Raw genomic sequence first — 17,803 nt, 5'->3', positions numbered from 1 at the left:
TTCTGAAGCCCGTCTCCAGACCTCAGCCCTCTGCATATGTCCCTCTTCCTTTTCGTTTTGTTCAACTAGCAAAGCTAGCTTTGCTCCAAAGCCATGGTACGCTCTTTGCCATACCCCACCCCGAATCGGTAACTAGATTCTTGTGTTGCTTCCCTGTTCTGCTAAATCACCTAGTAGCACAGGTCCTCTAAGAGAAGCTCGTCAAACTCAGCCTAAAAGCTAGGGACCCTTTGTTCACCAGTGGGCTATGTTAATTCTGGCTATTGACCATACCTCTGGGTCCCTATTGCTTTGCTGGGACATACCTGAGCATGTGAGTCTGCCCTGCAATTGTCCCTACTGCAGAGTAGGGCACCTGCTGCAGTGGGTGCAATACCAGCACCTGTGACTGGGCTGGCTCCATCTTGGTCCAGTTCTGGGTCCAGTTTTAAGTCTTGCTCTGGGTCTTGATAGCTCCCAACTTTCCTTGTCCTGTTAGAGCCCAAGGCACATCTCACTGGGTTCTGAGGTAGAATATATGCCTAGTTAAAGAGTAGATTGTTAAAACTCCCCTGCCCAAGATCTGGACTTGTTCTAGATTCTTGAACTTTCTAGAATCTCAAGACTGGAGTAGGGCTAATGCTGCATAGGTGGGTTAATGGTTTCAGCTGTGGGGAGAGGAGAGCTGGAAGCTGGGGCAAGTGGAGGCTCTCAGGGAATAATAAATGAGCCTCTCCTGAGAACGGAAAGAGAATTGTAGGAAAAAACAGTAAAGAGAATATTAATCCCAGCTTAATCTTCCTCTTTTGTTTCTCTTCTGATGATTCCCAGGCCCTGCTCTGGCTCAGGTTCACTACCTGGGATGACTCTGATGTGGGTGGTCCAGGGACTGCACCCCAAGAAACATAACCATGGAGGCTGCCACAACCAGGGGCCCAGCACGTGTGGCATCGCGGACAGTCATGTTCACATCTAGGAAAGGATCCAGCTGGAGCAGAGAGAGGGCGGAATCAGACCCACTGGTTGGGACCAGCATCTCGGTACACCAGCCCCAGGGTGTCCGGCGGTCCTGTAGCTGTTCCAGGCAGGGATGGTCAGGTGCAGTGCCTGCTGGAGGCTGCAAGCAAAGGAAGGCTGACTTCCTCCAGCTGGGCCGGGGAATCTTGGTCCTCCTTCCACATTTTCATGAAAGGCCACTGAAAAACTTGTTTGAAAGAATGGTTTGCCACAGTTGTGCTGCAGGAGATCAGATTTAGCTTTGAAGAACACCCTCCTCCAAGGCCCAATGGCATCTTTCTGAAACATTTACTTAACCCCATGTTAGTGCAGCATTAGCTGCCCTGAGTGACATGTGCAGCAGGTACCCTGGCTTTGTTGCCCCCAGGTGAGGGGCTTGGGCCTCAGGGATATGGCAGCAAGCCCCCTGCCCACCCCATCTTGTCACTAATAACTCACCCTTCAGCAGCAATACATCTTCAGATCAATCTTTTTTTTATTTTAATTTTTAAAAGCAATTTGTAGTTATTATAAAAATTCAAACAAAATAAAGGACTTAACTAAAATTATTAAGGACTTATGAAGGTACAAAAGGTATGCAATTTCTTTTGCCCTGTAAAATATAAATATGTTAAAAAAAGAAAAGGACCCTACTTTTAAAGAGCTATTATTTAGCAAACTATAGAAGCCATATATATAAGCATGTAGATTACAAGGCAGTATCTGGTATGTTTTGTGAGTTGCGAAAACAGTAAACCCCTTAGCAATGTTTTTCCAAGTGTGAACTGTGGGCTCATCTATTAAGTTCACTGAGGGGTTTACTAAAAATGCTTATTTTTAGTCCCAAGCCCAGACCTACTGAAACAGAATCTCTGGAAATGGACCCTTGGAAACTGTGTGATTAAACAGCACTCCACATGAATCTTTGTACCACAAAGTTGAGAATCACACCCTTGGAGTTCAAAAGAGAGACAGTATTTCCTCCATAAGGTGACCCGATTGTCTCTGTGATGATGAGATGTGAGAGATTCCCAGAAGGATGCTCCCAGGTCATCGTCTGGTAGCACCATTGCAGAATTGATCACATTGTAATGTAACTTCCTTTCCCTTGCCTGTCTGTCTTTCCAGTGGATGAGAAACTCCTCAAGGACAAAGATTTGCCTTCTTCACTGGAATCCAGTTGGCCCATAGTTGGCTCTCAATAAATATGGGTTGAGCAAATGAATAATCATGTGTGATCGAAACAAACAAGTTTGAGGAATTATATGACAGGGTTCTAGGAAGAGAAGACACATAGACAAAATTTCAGCAATTGAAAAATCACGGTCAGTAGTTCAGAGGAGAAAGGTTACTTTCAGAAAGTGAAGATACACAGGGGAACAGAGCCATGAGAGAGTTATAGGGGTTCTGGGGTGCTGAGAGGAGGACGTAAACTCTATGTTGTATATTCTATAGCTGATGGGGAGTCACCAAAGATGGGGGTCAGAAAGTGATGGAACCAAAGTGGTCTTTTAGGATAACTAATTATATGGCCATGGGCAGCTTCCCTGGAAGTACGAAGTGGGTGGAGGCAAGCAGCCATGTACGGACCCTGAGAGTGGCTCTAGGGATTAGCTTGGTCACTGGTGGAGGCAGGACTTGCTGAGGTTTCATAACTGTCTCTTCCCTTCAAGCCTCAGAATCCTCCAGGGTCCTAACCCCCCGAGAAACCTTTGTTCTTTTTCTCGCTCCCATCTGCTTGGATTCCCAGGTCTGATGGGCTTTTCTCCCTTGGCTGCCCAAGCAGCACATCTCATCTGGTGCGAGGATAACTGGGAAGCCGTGCCGGGTACGCTGGGGGCAGTAGCAGTGGTCAAGAGATGAAGGGGCTGAACCGAGGCAGAGGCCGTGAGGACGGAGTGGAGGGGCCAAGTTTAAGAACAATTTCTGAGGCAGAATCTATAGAATTCGGTGAATGAATGTAGAGCAGGCGGGAAGAGGGTGTTAAGGATAATGTTGTGGTTTCTGGATGCTGAATATGGGAATACAGAAAGAAGAGGTTTAGAGCAGGTGGATAAATAATTCAGATTGGGACATAACGGATGTTGAATTCGAGGTGACAGCAAAATATACAGGGTCGAGTGGTCCAGGAGTTTATTGGAGACAGAGATTCCGGAGGGAGCTGGGTGCTGGTTGTGGCTTATTGGTGATCATTCTAAGGCAAAGACGTGGATGTGATCACCTAGAGAGAGCGCAAGCGGAAAGAAAAGAGAAAAAAGCCCATGATAGAATACCAGCATCAGAAAGCAGGCAGAGGAGAAGCCAGGGAGAGAAACTGGGAAGGACTGGCCAGAAAGGTAGGAGGAAAACCAGAAGCAAGTAGAGCTCCAGGAAAGCAAGAGTTCCCAGAAAATGAAGCAGCAGCGTCACACGGCACAGGGGGTAGAGTGAGCCGTGGGGGACTCGTTAGTGCACTAGTGAGAGGGATCGGGGCTTAGTTGCTCAAAGTAAGTGTAAGTGGGAAGCTTAATGATCTCTCTGCCTTCTCGTTTTGTTAAGAAATGAGCCCACTTCCACGTTTAACTTGTTGGGAGAATAATGTGAAAGACTTGCATTCCTGGTTTTCATCAGCGGAAGTTCATATTTTCTCAATCTCTTAAGGAATCAATTCTTTGCTCTTTGAGACAAAATGATCCAATCTCACATTGAAAGTTTCTTATTGCCAAGTTCAATGTCATCAAGAAGAGTCAGTGGATGAATTACAAGTATGCACCACAATGCGATTTGTACAAGACAAACGGAGAGACTGAATAAGGAAGATGAACGGAATATTGAAACTGTTTCTTCTCTATCTAAAACAACAACAAAAATGATGTTTTCTCTGTCACTATGAAGGTTTATTTTGTTTTATGTTTTGTTTTTGCCCAGAACTCTAGTGTCTTACATTCTTTAGTGTCATTAAAAAAAAAAAGAGAGACTACCCTGTCTACAGTACCAGAAATATGTGTACAATACATGTCTCATTTTATCCATGCAGAAATGTATCTGAGATTAAATTTGCTTACATTTCTGGTTGATTCGCTTAGCACCAGCAGCCAAGGTAACTAGTTAAATCCCCCATGGGAGCAACTGGCTTATTCCATGACCACAAATAGCCCCGTACCTAAGTGCGTGTTATTATAAGGAGTCTGGTGACAGAGTGAGGGATCAGTGCAAACCCAATGCTGTGGCTTGAAAAATAATGGCTGGTTGGCTCAACTGGTATCCACTAGGGAGACTGGGGGCAGCGCCCTTGTGTCAGTCAACAGAGGCTGAGTCTGGATGGTCTAAGCAGAAAGGGCATTTATGCTCAGCATGGCAGGTGGCCCACAGAAATCCTCAGGTGGGCTGGAGGTGGGATCAGCAATGAGGTGATGCAGTCTGGTTCAAAGCCTGCAGTTTTGCTGCAGACTGGTCTGGCGGTGACCCTGCTATGGACCCCAAAGATGCTGCACTGTGCCCTGGAGGCTGCCACCGCCCCTACGGCTGCAGAATTCTGCACCATCCCACTCCTTGGTATCGCCGGTTGCAGGGGGAGCCTAGGTCATGCCCCTCCCCCCACAACTGCAAGAAAGGCTGGGAAGTCTGTCTCTGGCACTTCCAGGGGACTTTCCGGTCTTTAGCTTTGACTCCCGAGGTTGGGGATTCCCCCAAGCACAGGAAGGAGGTCACATCCTGGGCAACTAAAAACAGTGACAAATGTCGTTCTTGCACTTGAGAACTGGGACCATGTCTTCATCTACTCTATGGGTCCAGACCCAGCCCAATGCCTGCACACAGTAGGTGCCAACAGCACTTTCAATTATGAGAGGCTTTGCCAACATACGTTCAGGAGAGAGTCACCCTTCACGGATGCCTAATAGCCTAGAGAGCTGGGCAACCTGACAGCATGTATATCTTCACATTTTAAAGCAGTGGCTCTTTTCCTGAACCTGTTGTAATGTGGCCACAGGACATTCACATTCTCTGATGGGATCTACGTCAAAGCCATTAACAAAACTCACCCTCTGCCTTTGGCAAACCTCCTTCTGACCCCCATGAGTATCTCACAATGTGCATGGTACAAGAAATAAGGAAATAAAAGTATGTAAAGCCTCTGGTCTCCTTAAGTGAGAGAGAGAAAAGATCTCAGCATTTTAAGATGAACATCTCAAAAACTGTACTCAGGGTGGCAAGCAGTATAATCTACGGCGTTATTTGACAAGATGGTTCTTGGTAGTCACTGCCCACTGGAAGGGAAAGCGTGGAGCTGGTTGACTGGTAAGTCATCCATTTTCTGTGAAATAAGGGAAGCACTGGGGACTTAAATGGTAAAGTTATCAAATATCTTACATCTGAACGGCTACCTTCAAATGATTTCCACGCAGGCAGCGTTTTTTTCCTGACAGTAATGTTTGCAGTTTTCACGTACAGTATGGTGCCTTGCAGACACTGGAAACTCAAGGAATTTTTCTTGGTGGTGATAACAGCTAGAGATAACATTAAATTGCCTCTCCTTTTGGTAACAAAAAAACTTGGCATTTTTTTGAACCCTAAGGAGATATTTTACTATAGTGTACTAAAAGTATAGGTGAAGTATTAGACCTATGTGTGAGTGTTACTGATTTCGATGCATTTTAATAACGTTATCGTTGTTGTCAGATGAGCATTTGTTGCAAAGAAAGCAAGAGTTCTGGTATACCATTCACCCAGCTTCCTGGATGTCAATATTGTAAATAACCAGGATACATTTATCAAAACTAAGACACTGAATATGGTATAAGCTCTCAACTAAACTACAGACATCATTTGGATTTCTGCACCATCTCTTGTCAATGAGACACTTCAGTGCTAATTTGAGATAGAGGTTAAAGGTTCCAACACAGCTAGAGAACTACATTAATTCAGATGGACTGGGATTAGATAGAGAGATGCTTTCGAAACAAACCATTTTATGTGCCAAAAATAAATACGTTTTTAATTTTGGCCCCCAATATTTTGCACGCATGATCTGATTTCATCCTCCTCAGAAACCAAGGAGGGGGTTTGCTGGATACCGTCATATCCTCTTTACAACTAGGACAGTGGGACTTAGGATTCCAAGCCACGTGTGTGAGACAGCTCAGGTGGGAAGTGGCAGGGCCGTGGTGTGGAATAAGGCCTCTCTGATTCCAAAGCCCACGACCGTGACCGTCACCACTACAGTACAGACTGAAGGGCATTCATCACAGGCGTGATACAGATACTGCCTCTCGATCAGAGTCTTGCCTGGGACCCACCTTCCCAAGGTCATCTGGATCAACTGTGGCGGGTGACCTGGAGGTGGGAGGTTGTTCTGTGATGCTGACATGTGACTGTAAAGTGAATGGGGTTTCCTGTGATGTGTGGAGTTGGTGCAACCCTCTTTGCCCCAACCCTGTCTGCTCTAAGGAACAGGGTCCTTCCTCCTCGGGGTGAGTGGGGGCTGCCCTCCTGCTGGGGGGAGCCTTTTGTTTTTCTTTCCTGGGTGTTTCAAGGCTTACTTAACATGTGTAAAGTGATCTGAAATGAGGGGATATAAAGAGCTGGGGAACTGCAGTGTGGATGATTACCTGAGGCGAGACAGCTGAAAGAGCGAGGCCCAGGGAGACAAAGCGGGTCTGGGGAGACACGGAGAGTCTCAGCTCAGAAGCCGGCTGGTTGGCCTGGAGCCAGGCCGGCCTGTTTCTGGCAGCGCTCTGCCCCAAGCTCTGCTCAGGAGTCAGACCCCGGGATAAATCACTCCACGAGGGCTGAGCCAGAGCTGAGGGAAACGAGTCTGAGGACACGAATTGCAGCCAATTCTGTAACTGGTCCTACAGAGAAGGGGATGCCACCCGCTCATCACTACTGCCAACGCAGGACCACCTGCAAATTACCGGATTTGGTCGATATAAAGGAGGAAATGTGATAAATATCAAAGACATGAATGAAGCGGAGTGAGGTTTGCTCATTCCTTTCGACAAGCATGGCTTCACAGTAGTGATTTAGTGCTGTCACCTGTGGGAGGCATTAAACCCTTAGAAAGTGGTGGGTAAAGATAATGAAGTCTGAGTCACGTGCTAGTGCACCGTCTCTTAAGTGTGTTAGTAGAAGGGTGACACCATTGGTTTCATGGAGGATGTTAAGGTTTGTGACCTCACAGGGCAAAGGCAGGTGGCATTTTATTGCAATTTAAAGCATCCAAAGAAGGAAGTGGAAAATCTGCCTTTCAATATCACCTGATATCACCTGTATCTAGAAAGTTAGTGTTATGACATAATTTCCAATTGAGTGAGGATTTCTGTGCACCTCTGTGTGTATCTAAACGGTGGCTATGTGTACAGCCTCTTCTAAACCGTTTATGACGATAGAAGGGGAAAAGGTCTGTTTGGAGAATCCAAAGTTTATTTTATGCTTTCATCCTGTTATGTCCTGCTTGGGTTAATAGTTGGGTTGTGACCCATCTCCTGAGCCCATAAACTGAGGGTGTGGCTGCAGGCAGCACCCTACAGCTTGGAAACCAGAGCAGAAGGAAGCCCACTTCCCCTGACTTCAGTTAGAAAATTCCAGAAGACTCTGATCAGCCTGGCATGGGGGCAAGGGCCCAGTGTGGGGCTAATCCTACAGTCAGAGAATGATGGTCACACTATAAGATGCCTGCTCCCATTCATCACCAGGACCATCTAGTGGAGTGGAAAATCCCCAAAAGGAGAGCCAAGTAGCCACCCCCACTTATGTCGACTCCAACTGAGCCGTTAAAGAGGCCAGAAGATGCTCTTGTCCCCAGCCTGCCGCAAGGGGACTTCTCAATGACCAGGACCCACCATAGTCTTCCAGTTTGTTCTTTTCTGGACATTGCACTTCTGACTGATTCCTCCTGGCATTGTGTCTATGTGATACCTTTGGTATGTAACATCACATATCACCCACGGGTCACAGAAGGGTCATCTGGAGCTACAAATGATGGCTTCCTGCAGGTCTGCATCAATTCTTGCCTGAGCTAGTATAATAACATCCTCCTTATGAGTCTCCCTGCCTTTGTCTTGCTCCCTTGTAAATCATTCTCCTTACAGGTTCTAAAACGATCGAGTCCCTTTCAAAACTGTGATGGTGAATTTTATGTATCAACTTAACTGGGCCATGGGGTACCTAGATATTTGGTCAGATATCTGGTTACATCAGTGGTGGTGTTTTGGGTGAGATTAATATTTGACTCGGCAGACTGAATAAAGCAGATTGCCCTCCCTAACGTGGGTGGGCCTCATATAATCAGTTGAAGGCCTGAATAGGACAAAAGTGTTGGGTAAGGAGAACCTCCTCCTGCCTGACTGCCTTGAACTGGGACATCAGTTCTTTCCTGCCGTCAGACTCCAACTGAGACATCTGCACTTCCTGGGTCTTGAGCCTGCCATTGTTCAGACCGAGATCACACCAATGGTTCTCCTTGCTGACTGCAGATCTTGGGACTTAGCCTCTGTTATCATGTGAGCCAATGCCTTACAAAAACTGCTTTCTATATATCTTCACATCCTATTGGTTCTGTTTCTCTGAAGTATCCTGGCTGATACAAATACTTTCTTATTTACTAACTTCATTCATTCATTCATTTAAAAAAAAATCATTGAGCACCTCCTGTGGGCCAGACACTGTTTTGTGTTCTTGGAAATGATCACTGAATAAAACAGATTCCTGGCCTTGTGAAACTTTTATTTGTATGGGGGTTGGTGGTGGAGGGAGACAAACAATGAATAATAAGTAAATTAGTAAGGGGTAAGTACAAGGGAAGAAGGAAAAAAGTACAGCAGGATGAGGAGGCTCGAGAGACATTGAGAAGGGGACATTTGAGCAAAGGCTTAAGGGAGATCAATGTGTTTGCCATGTGCAAGTCAAGATAAAGTGTAAACCTGGGTGGTCACTGGCCCCTGTCAGCATCTCCAGTGGGACCTACAGGCACTTCCTCACTTGAAACCTTTGTTTTAGCCTCATTGCTCTCCGTGAAGCTCTCTGACCTGCCTGGCTTTCTCATCCTTCCATGCCCTTGCCCACACCTAGGACGTCCCCTCCGTGAAGTCCTTCTTCTCCCCACACTTGCTCACATCTTAACCTCTACTTGTCCTCGAAGACTCAACTTCATGGTTTCTACCAAGGTTGCCCAGCATGGTGACTTGTTGACTCTTTTTTGGTGTCCTACAGACTTGTATTTGAGCTGTTATTCTGCCCCTAAATATCTGTGCAATTTGGGGCAAGTTTGTTCATCTGTAAAATGGGAATAAAAAGAGTACCCTGCTTATAAGGGACTAGAAATGAGAAAATGCAGGTAAAATGACTCAGTGACTCTTAGTTGCTATTATTATTGTTCTTCCTTTTCCCCTCTTCCTCTTCTCTCTGTTCACCCAGAGAGGCCGGGCCCAGCCCTTCCCACACCCCATAGTCTTTCAAGCAGCCTCCCTTCTCAGCCATCACCCTGGACCCTGGCTCCACACCCAGGCTGGCTGTCTTGCTTTCCTCACTCACAGCCATCTCCCACCTCTCATCATCCTTGCCCAGACCACATTTTGGCTTCAGATTCAGGTTTTTTCCTGGCTTCCCAGAGCTACTTGATCCCTTGCTGGGCTGTCTTGATGTCTTGACCATGAAACCCCCTGTTTTAGTTCCCCGTAAAAAAGCCCTAGACCTGCTGGATCAGACCTAGCCCCTGCTTGGGAAGGGAGGCAGTGGGGTTTCTGTAGTAGGGAAACAAAACCACTTCAAATGTTTACCACGGAAGAATTTTTTTTAAATACACTTTTTAAAAGTAACAGTTTTAAATTTACAGAAAAATTGAGAAGATAGTACGGAGAGTTCCCACCTACCTCACACCTACTTTCCCCTATTACTAACATCTTACATGTTAATGTATGGTACATTTGTTATAATCAATGAACCAGTATTGATACAGTATTACCAGCTAAAATCCATACTTTATTAAATCTCCTTAGTTTTTACCTGATGTCCTTTTTCTGTCCCAGGATCCCATCCAGCACACCACAATACATCTAATTGTCATGTCTCCTTAAAGCTCCTCTTTGCTGTAATAGTTTCTCAGCATTTCCTGGTTTTTAATGACCTTGATACTTTTTTTTTTTTTTTGACCTTGATACTTTTGAGGGGTACTGCTCAGGTATTTTGTAAGTTGCCCTTCCACTGGGATTTGCTGATGTGCACAGAAGGAATTTAATGCAGGGGATTGCTCCACAGGTGATGGAGGATGTGAGATGCAAACAGAGGAAGGTGAAGTTACCCAGCAACTAATTTTAGCAGAAAGCCATTAATATCACTAAGCTGGAGAGTTAACAGGAAGTGACAGTGTTACCTGAGCCAAGGGCTAGGGTCACCTGGCAGAAGCCCCAGCTAGATGCAGTCATGGCTAGAGATGCTGTCAGAGGCAAGAGGGAGGTGAAGAAATTCTCTGGCCTCTCCTTTCCTCCCACCCTCCACTTTCCCTCCAGTGCCTCTCATGGACCATATCCAGCTATTAGCCAACTGACCAAGATTCTGTAAACCTTGGCCTGCACGAGTCAGCTACTAGCAAAACAGAGCAGAGGCAGGGCTGAGAATGGCTCTAAAGTCAAACTGGCCCAGGACTGGAACCACTGGCATTCGAACACACAGTGCCTATAACATGGTTTTACTGCAACACTTACACCACCACTCTGCAGCTGTTTGACTGTCTGAGGGCTCTGTATAGTGCATTATTTATATTTTATACCCAGAGCCTAGAACAGTACCTGGCTTACATTAAACATGAAAACATTAGGTTTTCAACGTTTGAGGTATACAGAATGAATGAATGAATGAATGATGGTTTCTTCTGACCAGTCCCTCTTCTGGTGCACTCTTGCTTTGAGGAATTGCTCGCCACCAGCTCTTCTTTTCAGCTTCTCATCACCTCCTATTGGTGCTAAGATGACTTTCAGCCTAGCACGTACAACATCTGAAGGCCACAGTGGATGGTGTGATTATAATTAGACCAGTTTTCAACAAAGGAATCACACGAGTTCACCACGTAAGTTTTGCATGAATCCTTCCAAGTGGTTCCCCAGGAAGATCGTCCACATCTTTTGAGGACATTGCCACGCCCAGACTCTTCCTTATGAGCTGCCCACGAAAGGAATGAATCTTTTTTTTTTTTTTTTTTTTTGCGGTATGCGGGCCTCTCACTGTTGTGGCCTCTCCCGTTGCGGAGCACAGGCTCCGGACGCGCAGGCTCAGTGGCCATGGCTCACAGGTCCAGCCGCTCTGCGGCACGTGGGATCTTCTGGGACCGGGGCATGCACCCGTGTCCCCTGCATCGGCCGGCAGACTCTCAACCACTGCGCCACCAGGGAAGCCCAGGAATGAATCATTTTTAAGAATCAGATATTTCTGTCTTTTCAGTTAAATGTCACCCAGCACTCACCTGGCCGGTATTTAGCTGGTTTGGGCCACATCATAAGAGAAGTTACATTTCCTTTCGGCAGAGGAGAGGAGGAAGTAGAATGCTACAAACAGAACTGATTCGCGACTTTCCCAGGGGTGCAGGAGGGCTGAGAAGTAACACCTCGATTATCACCAGGTCTGGGCAGGGATGCCCTGGATATCATGAACAGGCCACCAGGTATCTGAAACTTTTGAGGTTCTAGGGTTCTTGTGGACTTTCAGTGCTGGGACTGCACGTAGAAAACCAAGTTCCACTTGAGAAAACCTCTTTCCTTCATGTGTCAAGTGGAGTCAGTTTCTAGTCTCTGATAAAGAATAAAAAGGTGTATAGGTGACAGGGACATTGCTTAGCCCCAGAGTTTCAAGTTTTCAGTCTGCCAGGGTGCCCCGGACAGCCACAGGACAGAAGTCCGACCAGCCAGCTTTCTCATTTAGCAGAGACTAAAACTTTTGCAACTAGCCTCTTATTTCCATTCTGGTAAATCGCTGCTCTAAAACAGGTAAGAAATGATGACTACAGGAACATAACTGAGTTTTTGTTTTGGATACCTCATTTTCCATAGTATTTGTAGAGAAATAGTTGGGAGGCCAGGTGGGCACTTGAAAAAGCAGGAGTCTGTTGGAGATGTTGGCATCTGAGTTGGGGATCCCAGCTGCTCTGAGGACCAGCTGTGTGATTTGGACAAGTCACCGTACCCTTCGGGACCTCCACTTTCTTGTTTGAAAATCGGGGATTATAGTGTCTGTTTTATCACAGAAGTATGGTAAAGATCACATGAGATGTTTGTGCGAGGGCTTTGAAGATCGACAAGTGTAACATACTACAACTGGTTCTTTGCGTGGACATCAGGCAGCAGGAAAGGTGACTTTGATGTTTAATTAATACTAAAAATCTTCTATTACATTTATTTAGCTATAATTGGGAAGGAGGAAGGCAAGAGTAATTTTCAAAGGGACTTTTTGAGCTCCAAAAATAGAACTCAGAAAACACACATTTGATTTTCCTTTTGGTGTCAAACCACAGCGCCATTGTTATTAGCAGTTTTACAGAATTGTGACCTTCAAACTTGGTGATATCAAAGACTGAAAGTAAAGCTCCCAGTCTTGAAGCCTTTTAAACAGGCTTTTCAAACTAAAGCACTTTTATTTTGAATTAAGAGCTAATAGAATTGTCCTCTTAAATGAGCACTTGCAAGTTTAAAAGTTGCCTTCCAGGTGGGCTGTAGTAAACAAATGTGTTGAGAGGGCGCTGAAAGCCCTTTTGGGGGGCAAATGAGGGGAATCTCTTCATGTAACACACTTTCTGCAGTTAGAGAAATCTAGAACTTACATTTCCCCTAATTGTACATAAGCTGATTTGTGTATATATCTAGGGTTATAATTTACTTTCAGTTTACTGAATTTGTGAATTTTTGCATTTGTTTTAATTTGTAATTCAGTTTTCTCCATGAAGCACACCATATGCCACCATTAATTCTTGCTCGTTGATTTCTTAGGAGATACATGAGTGCATATTCTGATGCAATTGTTGAGGTCTTTTGAAAATCAAATGACTGCGTGTTTTGCCATATGGGCCTTTGTTATTTAAAATAGCATATGATAAAGTAAGAGAAAGCAAAATGCAGAAGGACGTGTTAGGAAAAAAAATCATTGGAAAACTGTTTAAAACATTGTTTTAAACACACAATTTTCAACCTTTTTCTTCTCGGGGGCGCCGTTATATCTTCGGAACGTATCATTACTGATGCCGCACTCTCTCTTACCGTCTGTGAATGTACAATATCACAAGTGCACCGGGAGAACCTACGGAAACCAGTTACTGCCCTACGCTTTACACTGGGGCTACAGATGTTAATATCCGCCTTCAATGAGTTCAGTTGTCCCCAATGTTTTTCTTTTAACATCTTAGGCCGGGATTTGACATTAAGCTCCAGTTCATCCGCACCTACCGTGTCTGGTTTTGAAAGAGGACGACGGGGTTTTCGGTTTTCCCGGGGAACCACGGTGCTCGCGAGCCGCCTGCCGTACGTGCGGGCTGCAGACCTGGCCGCCGGCAGGCGCGCGGCGCGCACTAGGACCCAGCAGGGCTCCGGGCCCGGGTGAGAGCCGCGCCGCCGACCCCGGGCGGGCGCCGGGGCTGGAGCCGGGGTTCCGGCCGCGATCGGCTGCAGCTCTGCCGGGAGACGGCGCGACCCGGCGGCGGGGCCACCCGCGAGTCCAGCGCCGCCGCAGCCCCCCAATGCGGCCGCGAGAAGCAGAAGGGGGGGCAGGCGATCGAAGGTAACGAAAATGGGGCTCATTTCCTGCCTCCTGACCTTCTGCTCTGGTTCAGCATTGTCACGAGAAGCCCTCACTGTTCAGGCTGCTGCATTTGGGGGCACACTTTGATTTTTTAAGGTGTCCGCCCCCGTATTTCCACCTGGTTTCAGATTGATTTATAGCATGCAGTCCGAATGGGAGAGATCCAGGGCTGGCAAGTTGCATATTTTCATTAGTTTTGTCTCAAAAGTAAGTTCATTTAAAAAAAAAAAGTTTCTCAGGAATTTGTGGATAGTAGTTTTTAAATTTGTTTTTTTAAATAGCAGACAAATGGATAATTTTTAAAAATTATGAAATAATTGATGTAATTCTGTTAATTACTTCCTAGGTCTTTACTTTTGTGGGCTCCCCAGGCATTACTTTTATTTTCAAGGAACTAACGTGTTAAATGTGGAGTTTGGCTCGGGCAGAGTTTACAGCATTGCTGTCGCAAGTGTTTTGCTATCAATTATAAACAGTCAAGTGTTTTGCTATCAATTATAAACAGTGTCAAATCTGTGGGCAGTTTAAACCTCTTTTCAAATACTGTAACTGGTTATCCTGATATGACATATACAGATGAGAGTTTCCTTTGAGGGCAGTCAGAATATTTCTCTTTCTGGAGAAACCTGGTTTTGAGGAGAAAACCATGATTACTGGCTGGGGAGGCTGAAGAGAGTATTTTTCATGCTTTGTTTATACTCTCGGATTTGACATTTGGGAAAGGGAAACACAGTCTTTCTTGGTAGCTTTTAATGGTGGGATTATTAATTTATTTAATTTATTAGTTTCAATTGGTTGGGCTCGGGGAGCCCTCTGTCACAGGATGTGCTTAAGGTGACACATTTGCCAGCAGTTGGGACACATGATTTGCACGTGTAAAATGTGCTTCAGCCGAAAGGTCTGGTCTGCTGGGAGCTCCCATGTGGAGCTGTTGTGGGCAGGGTGCGGCTGGCTCATTGAGGAAAAAGGGAATCATTTTCCTTAGCTAAGGAGACATCCTGTTATATTCCTTTTGTTCCCTGTTTTTCATTGATCGCCAGCGCTGCCTGAGAGAGGGGAGAGCAGCTTGGAGAGCTCGGAAGACTGCACAAATGACTCCAGCCCACTCTGCTCTCACACTGATTGGTCAGTTCGATGAAGACTTAGGGAAACAGTCACCCAAAACCTTCTTTGAAAATCATGCTGTAATTTCAGAGTAGCCTTCTCGTGCCCAGATTTCTGCAAGGTTGATTTTTAATTTGGGTGCAGTTTGCTTGAGATACCTTTGTGTTTAATTTTTTGTTGTTGCTTCTATCCAAAGAAAGTAGGCCATTCTGGTGACAAATTTCTTTGCAGACATCAGCTTTTATAGACATATCACTTTACAATACGTTCTCAATGGTTTCTCCTTGGGAGTTATAGAATGCAAAGTTGTTCAACTTAGAATAATTTTTCCTGTTTTTTTTTTTTTTTTTGATCTGAAGAGTTAAATATCACTGTCAGCAGATGGTGCTTAACTGTATCTTTACTTTGATAATGTAAGTGTCTTGTGCATTATTAGCATGTATCATGCACTAAATTTAAGTCTGTAACAGTGAGAGAAAAAGGCCACGAAGAGCCAACAATCAAAATCAGCTTGCAGACTGTTATAAGAAATTGTGGCATCTGGTTTGAGGAGAATGCATTTCAAGTTAAAAAAAAAAAGGGCATTCTTCACCTTAAAAGAATGAGTTGGTAAATATTGTGAAATGTTCTACATAAGCGGAAAAATATAAGGCCGGTGGACAACTCCATTTGAGCCTTAAAACACCCCAATTAAAGAAGCACCGTCCCAGAAGTTGTTAAATGTATAAACACTTTTCCGATTGGCTTAAAAATTTAGACACAGGAAGTGGATGGTATCTAACAACCGATGAGTAGAGACATGGTTGTCATGGAAACTGAGACGAGTTACCCCCTCCAACACACGTACACTACCATAACCACCATTTAAAAAACAAAAAAACAAAACCTGCATGTCATCACAGATGCCTGGAGAACATGTTGCCTTCTGTAAGCTTTCCCACAGCATCTGTTGAAACCTGAGACCGTGCCTGTCAAATCAAGGTCATTTTACAACAACAACCAAAAATGCAGTCTCCTGGATTTCATAACTGTATTTTTACTGAAAAGATGTGAGGAAAAGGGCTTAAAGCAAGGAGGAGCACGCGTGCTTACTTTGCATTTTGCTACCTCGGAGTTGTGCCAGGGAAGGCTAAGAAGAATGTATTTGATCACTTAATTGTAGAAGCGAACTGATTTGTAAGTCTACTGTTAGAACAACACTCTGTGGAGCTGTAAAGACTAGGCTGTTACCTGTGGCTGAAGAGTCATTTGGGGACGGTATAATGAAGAGTTTCTGTTTGCAAGAGGCTTCTAACTTGAACTGTTGCAATTGAATTTGAAGAACTGTGGCATTTTGGAGCTTTGCTCTAAGGCTGCCTGTACAGGATAGATGAAGACTCTGTCTGGTGCTTTGGGAAGTATAAGGAAGGGTGTTCTTAGTAGCAAAGCAGGGAAAGGATAATCCTAAACAGAAATAAGGGCTCTTTCAAAACTGCAGTTATTATTATTTTGGTTAACTTAGAAAAGTTTCCTCTTCTTCTGTGGATGGAGAAGAGTGCTTTAGTTTTACGATAATTGAGAGGTTCCCCACCTCAAGGTTGCGAATATTTTCAATATCTTGGTAGTGGTTTTAGTGAGGAGAGTAAAGAAAGGAGAAGAGTTTGGAGATCTCCCCCTTTCACTTTGCTAAGCAAAAAATAACTGAGGAGGCTAAATTTTGAATTTGAGGGTCAACATTGAAGCTTGTAAATATAAAACCGGTGTATTTCTTATATTTCTCTAATCTTGTCAATGGTAGCCTTTAAATTTGACGTGCTTGATATTCATTTAGAAATATCCTTCTTATAATCGTGATGATTTATAGCATGGTATTGCTTAGTCTTAACTGAAAATGGTCCATTTTACATTTCACTTAACTAACACTTTGGTCTTTTTAAAAAGCAGAAAATTGCCCTTGTTTTCATAAACTAATTGCATGGTGGCAGGGGAGAGGAGGTAGAAAGAATCCTAACTATACTGTAATATTTATTTAATATTCTGCATCTATGCCATAGGAAATACAGACGTTAGAAGCAATAGAGCATCATTGGGGTGATTTAGCATGTACTTCATGATCCCCTCTTGTCAAATATTTAACTGATTGAGATTCGGTGAAAAAGGTTAAGCTTAGTGGCACAACTGTTCTCTTTTAGCAAAGGATTTCCTGTAGGGAGCTTTCTTATCTTCAACTATGTTCATTGGCAGGAAACATGTCAGTTGCTTGTTTTTACAAACTGAAGGAAATGAATGGGATTTGTTAGTTTCTAGAATCTGCCTTCATGCTCCATTGTCTGTCAAATAGTTTGCTCAGAACAGTTCATTTTTAAATGGACTTTGGAGGAGTACAATTAAATTACTCCAAATCTTTGGTATTTCTGTTCATTTATTTTTGACTCTGAGATTAGAAACATCGGTCATTATACTGCTATGGACAACTTATTTGACCAACACACAAGATGTTCAGTAAAATTCTAATTCATTTTCAGTTGTCAGATATATAGACATTAACTGAAGTTGGCGTTTTTTGATGATGATGCCAAATTTCTAATAATTAGCCCAGAATACCAACCAAATGCCAGTTCTGTGGAGAGGTAAAGGGAGAGAGTCAGCTTCATTCTTCTCTGGGCTTGTGACAGTAAAATCCATAAAGATTACATGTCAGGTGTATGCCTCCTTTGCTGATGGAGTGGGGGAGAGTTGGAATTTGGGGAGGGGCTATAGCTAAAGCCAGGCTAGAGTCCGTATGAGAAAAACGAATCTTAACCTTGAAAAGATTTATTGTGCAAAACTCTGGATTACTTTTTGAATATTATAAATAAATATATTTAATAGTTTCAATTCATGTATGTTTCAAATTCTGGAAGAGGAAACAGGGTGAGGTTCTTTAAAGGAAAATAAGTACAGAAACCTCCCTTGGAAGGGAACAGCCGGGGGAGGGGGTTAAGAGAGC

General features: G+C 44.4%; 2 protein-coding genes across 11 annotated transcripts in view; both read left to right on the top strand.

Moving 5' to 3' along the window:
* EFCAB11 (EF-hand calcium binding domain 11) overlaps positions 1–17,803 on the top strand; it is a 585,886-nt gene that overhangs the window by 285,309 nt on the left and 282,774 nt on the right. The window lies entirely within an intron of this gene.
* The window catches only part of FOXN3 (forkhead box N3), a 404,228-nt gene continuing 399,942 nt past the window's right edge, over positions 13,518–17,803 (top strand). For 3 of the 10 annotated variants that reach the window (XM_049705635.1, XM_033418430.2, XM_049705633.1), the window contains exon 1: positions 13,524–13,710. The gene's annotated coding sequence lies outside the window, so the exon portion shown is untranslated. Of the gene's footprint in view, positions 13,711–17,803 lie in introns of all 10 variants that reach the window. The other 7 variants (XM_049705638.1, XM_033418462.2, XM_049705641.1 and 4 more) reach the window with 5 other exon arrangements.

Source organism: Orcinus orca, chromosome 2, assembly GCF_937001465.1.
Source record: "Orcinus orca chromosome 2, mOrcOrc1.1, whole genome shotgun sequence".
NCBI classification, from domain to species: domain Eukaryota; kingdom Metazoa; phylum Chordata; class Mammalia; order Artiodactyla; family Delphinidae; genus Orcinus; species Orcinus orca.
The sequence above is the reverse complement of the archived record's forward strand: the minus strand, read 5'-3'. Positions and strand labels throughout refer to the sequence as shown.